The 7,985-nt window shown below is 37.4% G+C and overlaps 1 long non-coding RNA gene across 1 annotated transcript; it reads left to right on the top strand.

Moving 5' to 3' along the window:
• Positions 1-4,378: 4,378 nt before the first annotated feature.
• Positions 4,379-5,340, top strand: LOC107667248 (uncharacterized). Its single transcript, XR_001631769.1, has 3 exons — positions 4,379-4,416; positions 4,614-4,674; positions 4,797-5,340. It is a non-coding gene; the product is annotated as an uncharacterized LOC107667248 (long non-coding RNA).
• The last annotated feature ends 2,645 nt before the right edge of the window (positions 5,341-7,985 follow it).

Genomic DNA, 7,985 nt, shown 5'->3' with positions numbered 1-7,985 from the left:
AAAGCCCATTTATGATGTTGATACATGTGTGCTTATATGTCTACGATGCATTTGTTTCTGCTGATCTGAGCTGGTAATGCGCAACAACATTGTGGTAAAGGTTTACCTCATAACTGTCTCAAGTGCTAACGGTGAAGAAATCAAGTTAATTATTTTCAGTCTCTGATCCAATTAAGCACTTACATCTATAAAGTGTGTCTTGCCAGATGTTGTTAGAGAAATGTCTTTGTGGTAACTAAAGGTTTTACATTAGGTAACAAAATGCTCAAATGCTAGAGCAGAGGTCTTCAACCCTGTTCTTTGGGACCCACTGTCCTTTAAAGATTATTTCCAACCTGCTTAAGTATTTGCAAGCAATCTTTTGGAGCTTGATTAGCTGCTCCAGCTGTGTTTGATTAGGGTTGTAGCTAAACTCTGCGTGATAGTGGGTCCCAAAGAACAGGGTTGAAGACCTCTGTGCTAGAGGTTGACTTTCCTCAACCAAACAGCTATGTTTAGCCTGCTAGTCTCTAAGGCCCTGTCCACACGAAAGTGGTTATTTTTAAAACCGCAGCTTTTTCTACGTGGTTAGGCCGTTCGTCCACACGCAAACGCAGCAGCAGGTCACTGAAACCGAACATTTTTGAAAACACCTGCCAGGGTGAAGATTTTCAAAAACTCCGGTTGCAGTGTTGTCATGTAGACAGCGAAACCGGAGTTTTTGGCTTGTGACGTCGGAGCCTGCGCTGTTATCTCCGCCTACAGGAGACTTTTTCAGGCTTCTGATTGGCCAACATGGCTCTACGGTTGAGATTATATCGCCACCTGTTGGTTTGGCATGCTCTTGACAGTGCTTCATAGCATGCGTTTGCGTTTTCATGTGGACGGAGATTTTTTTTAAAAACGGAAGAAGGAAAAACTCCTATTCTACTACTCCTATAGTATTTCTATTGTTTCATGACTTAAAACCTAACAAACTAGTTATGTTGAAATATTTTGCTTTAAAGGGGTCATAACAGATCTTCTTTATGCACCAAGAGCTTGTAACACTCCAAAGAGAAAGGAAAAATTGAAATCGCATCATATGACCCCTTTAAACATCCATCTTCAAAACAAATGGCACTAGGTAGTTATATAAGACAATGACATTCACAGTTTTAGGTGTGTCTTAAGTTTCAAAATACTTTTTGAGGTTTCTGTATAAAAATGATATATTATGAGATGGTATTTTGTGCATTCTGATCTTCTGAGTCAGTAGAAGTTATAGTTTATAGATAATATCAACTATCATGTAGCCTAAGTTCACCGCTTAAGTTGCCGCTGTGTCAATGAGATTCCCCTTAAACATGTTGTTGTGTGTTTCACTATAGAGAATCACTTTGGGCATGGCCAACTGAGGAATCTCTTATGACACCACGTCTGTCTTTGTCATTCACTTTTTTCTTCCTGTGGGAGACTGCAGCTGCACATCCTGACTTTGCTGATTTTGCTAAACTGCTCATTTCATAACGCAACGTCAGTTGGACAGGATTGTGTTGAGTGGTGTCCTTAAAATTAAGAATAGTATCCATGTCAAGACGAGCTATTCTGATATGCCTATTGCAAATTAAATTTAAACCTCAATACCATAGTAAAAATATAACTAATGTATATGATTTTTAGGCATTTGTATGAAAAACAGTAGTCTAAAAACATTTAGTATCAGGCTAAATGCACACATGCTATAACTTAATCACAAAAATACTGCAATTATATTCCATTACTACTTTAATACATGTCTACATTAATAATATAATAAAATTATATATAAATACCCACATTTCTGACACAATACCATAGTGCAGTTAGTGTTACCGTAAATGCATGGTAAATGATGGCGATTTATAGATTGAAAAGCCTTTTGACTGTATTGTTGCACAGAGTGTTTTTCCTGTTTGTCAGTGCTGTTTTATCTGCCTTTAAACTAGTTTAAATCAGCGAGTCATTTGTGTTGTTCGCTAAACTCAAGCGCTTCACGCTGGATCTCACAGCGCTGTTTAGTGCTCGTGTGACCAAGACTCGTCAGCGAGTAAAAACGCATCTGCTGGTAAACTGCTTTTGGCTCATGAACATTATATCAAACATTTATCGAACTCTTCATATCGTTTTATCGAGGAAAATTATATCCCAATAATTATCGTTATCGATTTATCGCCCAGCCCTGCTATGGGGGTATGCATTTTTTGTTATACCCCCACCTCTAAGGAACCTTTTGCTGAAGAAACTTCATGCAGGCCATGCGGGAGTAGTGAGGATGAAAGAGAAGGCACGTAGCTACTTCTGGTGGCCTGGCATAGATGCAGGGATTGAAGAAGAAGCAAAGGGTTGTTCAGATTGCAAAAATGTAAGACACATGCCACAGACAACCCCCTTGCATTCATGGGACTTTCCAGAGGAGCCATGGCAAACATGGCAATACAAATCGACTTTGCAGTGACCACTGGAGAGCCACATGTTTCTAGTGATTGTCGATGTTCACACCAAATGGTTGTTATGAATAGCACATCCTCTGAGAAAACCATCAAAGAGCTTAGATCTGTGTTCAGTCGTTTTGGGCTACCTCATAAGCTTATAAGTGATAATGGCTCTCAATTGGTGTCTGTAGAGTTTCAGTCCTTCCTACGTGTGAATGGGATTGAACACATCAGGTCTGTGCTTTATCATCCAATGCAGGTGGAGAGGTGATGTATGGCAAAGTTTAGAAGTTTCAACAGAGGTGACAGCAAACTTGCTTGTAATTATAGAAAGGGAGCAAAATGAAAAAGGGAGCAAAAGGGAGCAACAATTGTAATAATCATAATCATTCAATAGTCCTAGAGCTGTAAATTTGAATACATTTTTCCTTAAAGGTGCATTCAGGAGAAACGGTTTACACTGTAATTATAATAGTCACAATACAACACAAACAAGGTGGGAAGATTTGTAGTGACGCCTGAGTTGCCACCACCAATGTGCTATTAACGTAAAGAACAGAGATGCTAACGCTAGCTCAACAACTACTGAATGCGCATTTAATCTGCCATAGTTAGCATCTGTAAGACATAGCATATATGTACTACTATGGGTATTTATAAAATTCACCACTTTGTTTGCCTGTATGTTGCATGTAAAATGTATTATTATGAGTGGCCTTTTTTATAATTATGTAAGCACGAGTTTTGTTTCTATAGAACTTTACAGCATAAATGGAGCTTATAGTTCATTGTTATGCATTTATAACTTCTGCCATTCATGTAGAAGCTAGTATATAGGATGATGTCAGATTATTTCATCCGTTTGGAAAATTACAATTCTGACGGTTTCATATCCTCAGTCATCACTGATGTCTTTGGGGTTGGTGAAATATCTGTCTGAGCAGCTAAACTTGTTTTTTTTCTGGGCATGTGAGCAGTTACGTGATACCAAAAACAGGAACTCTCATCCATCATCCAAAATCTCATCCAAATCCATCATCATGTTTGCAGCCAGAATAATCTTACAACAATGAACAATGAAATTCTGTTCACAGTTGTTTAATTTTAAGTATGTGATACATGCCGGTGGTCATGTAGGCCAGTGGTTTACGCTGATTTCGCTACAAAACCAGTTGCAAAGGGAAACAAAATGTCCTTAAAATCTATGAGCATGTCTTCAATTTTGGTAAATGATGTCATAGACCCTTGTGATTTTGCATATAGTCAACATGTTACTTGAAATCTGATCAATGTATATCCATTTTACGACAAAGCAAGATTCAGGTTATAAAATGTTGTGGTACAACTTCTCAAAAATGCAATGGATAATGCAATTCATAGTATTTGTATTTTTTTAAACTTGGAAAACACACACATACTCATGTTGGCTTTCCATGTTTTCTGGGGACATTCCATAGACGTAATGGTTTTTATACTGTACAAACTGTATTTTCTGTCCTCTAACCCTAACCAGTTTAAAAAACAGTGGTCCATCGAGTTCCCTCAAGCTGTTTTTAGAGCACTGGTGCATGTCAAAAATAAAAAATACAGTCACAGATCTGTCAAGTACAGTACAGTAAATCTTGTACATAAGTATACATAGATTATGTTTAAGTTCTGAGCCTTTCACTGTTACCAAACTAAACAAATAGCAGTGTGTGGTTTGTCTGAACAATGCAGTGAGACAGTGGCGTTGCGTGATTTAAACTCTTGTTTGGATTACTACGCACTGATTGTAGTAGGGATTTTGTAAGGCATTGTGCAAGGTTTGGTAGAGACCCGGAAGTTGCATAAATGTTTACTTGTCACATCGTCGTCATGGGAATTCCCTTGACCAAGCCCTGGTTTACTCACATCCATCCAGTATTTAAGGCACAGTACCACAGATGCCAGAGTAAACACAGACTGTGACATTACAGTAACTGGAGAGAAACATCTGTGCAAGGTAAACCATTCATCTCTCTGTTATATTATGTTATGTTTATGACTTTTAAATTTATCTTTATTAGTGGTAACTGAATAATCAATTAATACAATCAAGTAGAACTTATAAATACAATTTTAATCTGTGGTAAACACTATTTGAATTAACCAGAGAATAATAGTTTCACATTAGGTTCTTTTGATGCTTTTATTTTGCAGGATGAAGACATTACATGCAATGCTGCTGATGCTGTTTGTTGCATCAGTCTTTTCAAAACCAGTAAGTATTTATTAATTTTTTTAGGATTTTTTAATACTGTTAATAACATACAGCATGCAGTACTATTATTATTAATGAAATTATCTCTTTAGAATTATAATTATAACTGTTTAAATCCTCAGTTTCATTTGCGCAGAAGATTTGATTCATCAGACTCTGTGCGATCTAGATTCAGTTCAGAGGAAAATGATTCAAGCAGAGAAGACAGGGAGGATTCACAGTCGGATGAGACATCTGAATCAAACGGGTCTAAATCAAGTGATTCTGACTCTTCGGAGGAAGATATCAGAGTTGTGTCAAGCACATTCCCTCCAGCTAGCACAACAAGTCCATCGACCGCTGGCAAGACAACAGCAACCCCATCAACTACCACGGCACAAGACATCACAAACTGTGTTACTGGAACAAGGGGTGATGGTAATGTTATTATAATATCTTGCGGTACTTCTGCTTAATCATCAGTTGAATGTTTAAAGGTGTACAATTCATTACAATTTACATTATAAAGTAATGTTTATGTGCCTTCAAAGTAATGCAGGTCTTGACACTGAATGATGTAACTTTTATAATGATTTACTTTTAAACTGCATGTCACTATTATGGTTTTAAGTGCTTATTTAGAAATTTAAAAATCTTTCAAATGCAGTTTTATGATTTAACACCCTTTAACACACTGTTTTCCAATGGGATTTATTATTGGTAGTACTTTGTCTGAAGCAATAAAATGTGATTTATCAGCATATTAAAATGAGAGTTCAGTACATTTTTTGCAACCAAATGAATTATTATTATATTATTATTATTATTATTATTATTATTATAATAACATTAGTGTAAATGGCATGGAACCTACTATATGCTATTTTTCTAATTCAGTAACATAATTTACATTTAATATAATTATTATTATTATTACTATTATGAGATCAAAATAAATACGATTAACAGCACCATTCTATAAAATTTCAAAAGAACTTCAATGAATCTGAAAGATTTACATCATGTGTGGCATAGTTTTCACATGGTTACACTGAGTCAAGAGGTGTGACTGCTAAATGATATTGAAAAGGCCGTTTGGGATTTTAAGCTCATTGCTTGTTACAACCTAACCTAATGATCTATAACATGGTATAATCTTGGAATACAAAATAAAAATCCATCTTTCATGACCTCATTATATTGGTCAGACATTATCACATGACATCATTATGTGAGAAGGGGTCTAGTTATCATATTAGTGTGTAATTATCATTGTTACATAGGAAAGTCAAGTTTAGCGCATTGCATTTTGGGACACGGTAATTTGGCAGTCAGTACATTCCAGGTTTGTTTGCAATATGTATTATATAGTCATTGCATCAAATGAAGCTTTGTCACAAATACGTACAATAGCTTTTTTGTCAAGAGTGAAATTGAACATCACATCTACTTTCAAGAAAGTGTTGACATTTCTGCATTTCTATTCTTTACACTCTGTTGAATGCTTTCAGAAAGGAAACCATTATAGGGATATAGTGCAAAAGTCTACTGGAACACTTTTATTATAGGCTACTTGTTAGTACTTTCACATCCTCTTGCTTGAAGGCATCAATCCCTATGTTGTAATTGGCTAGAAAAGATCAACAAGTGAAATAAAAAAAAAATTAAAAAAGGAGCTGTTTCTTTAAGACAAGGCTGAGACTGTGAGAGCAGTTTCAAGAAACTCTACCAAACCCCAATTTAAATTTAATATGCCTATAGCATATTAAATTTCAGCAGTAGTTGACATCAGGTCAACTTAAGTCTTGTGTATTGCATTCCAGGTGTTGCACATTTTGTCTTTACGACACCTCGTACTAGTTTTCTGTATTATGCCACATGCGTGATAAGCTCTGAATGTAATCTGTAGACAAGTGAATGAGTAGAAAATGCTTGTGTCAGTGTTTAAAACAGAACACAGTCATCTCATGAAGATATAAAAAAAATGGATAAACACTCTTATCTTCCGCAACAGTCCTAGAAGTAGCGTTATTCAGCTGAGAGTGGCTGCACGTGATTGCATGCGTTCATCATAAACTAACAGGCAAAACATTTTGTGCGGAGCTCATCAAGCTGGGAGAATAGCGCAAACAGAGACAATAAATGGTGGCTGCACATCACGAAGATGACACAAAACAAAATGTGTCTGCGGACTGTGTAGTGAGGCCATTCAAAAACAGCTCTTATGTGAAAGTATCTCACATTAGAGAGCAATGGAAATCAGAAAACAGGATGGCAAAACAGCATGTTACTGCTGTGGAAAGAGTGGTCATCTGGCACAGGAATGCTGGTACAAAGACAAAGACCGCAGAAACTGTGGGGAAAAAAGGGGCACATTTAATGTGCATGTCAAAACAAAAGACTGGCTGTAAATGAGAAAGTAAATCCAACTAAACATGGAACCAAAAAAGGTTATGTCAGGAAATCTAAAAAGAAATCATATGGAATATACAGGAAAACAAGAGGATAAATCTGATGAGAATTAATTCTTGCATGTAATGTCTGTATCTTCTAATTCCGATGGCTACTGGGTGACGGCGCCACTGCTGGATGGGAAGGCCGTCCCTATGCAAGTGGACACAGGAGCAGCTGTGTAGTGAGACCATTCATGGCAGAGTCAACTTACCAAGAAGAGTGCTTGTACCTCTGTCCCTGGGAAGCAAAGCTGACTCTGAAATCAACTGAGAAACATGAAAGACCACTGTAAAGCTGGTCATTAAACCCCACAGTAAACCTAAGAGCCAAAAAGCTCACCCTGTTCCGTATGTGATTACGACTAAGGTGGAAACAGAATCAGATTGCCTGGAGTACTGAAGAAGGTGCGTGTTAGTGAGTGGGCCATGCCCAATTGTTCCTGTATTAAAAAATGCAGCAATTTCAAGGCTACAGTCCAACCCTGTTTTAACTGGGAACAGTACCTCTTGCTGATATTTAAATCTTTTTGGTGGATTAGCTGGAGGCCAGAAATTCAGCAAAATAGATTTACATCAAACTCACCACCAAATGCAGGCTAATCCTGTTGCCCAAGAGCTGTCGAATATCATGACACACAAAGGCCTGTATAGATATCAGTGGCTACCTTTCGGAATAACTTGGGCTCCAGCATTGTTCCAGTATGCAATGCATGGAGAGCCACATGTTTCTGGTGATTGTTGGCCTTTATGGTGGGAAAAGCTTGCCGCCTGCTCAGTCTACAGCGAGACAACTCCTGACTGCTGTACCTGCTTGCATGAAGGAAATGTCCCGCTATTGGTATAGCCCCTTTAAGAGCAAGCTCCCTACCAAGGGGTATT

The sequence above is a fragment of the Sinocyclocheilus anshuiensis genome, unplaced genomic scaffold (genome assembly GCF_001515605.1).
Source record: "Sinocyclocheilus anshuiensis isolate Anshui unplaced genomic scaffold, SAMN03320099.WGS_v1.1 scaffold952, whole genome shotgun sequence".
Taxonomy (NCBI): domain Eukaryota; kingdom Metazoa; phylum Chordata; class Actinopteri; order Cypriniformes; family Cyprinidae; genus Sinocyclocheilus; species Sinocyclocheilus anshuiensis.
The sequence above is the reverse complement of the archived record's forward strand: the minus strand, read 5'-3'. Positions and strand labels throughout refer to the sequence as shown.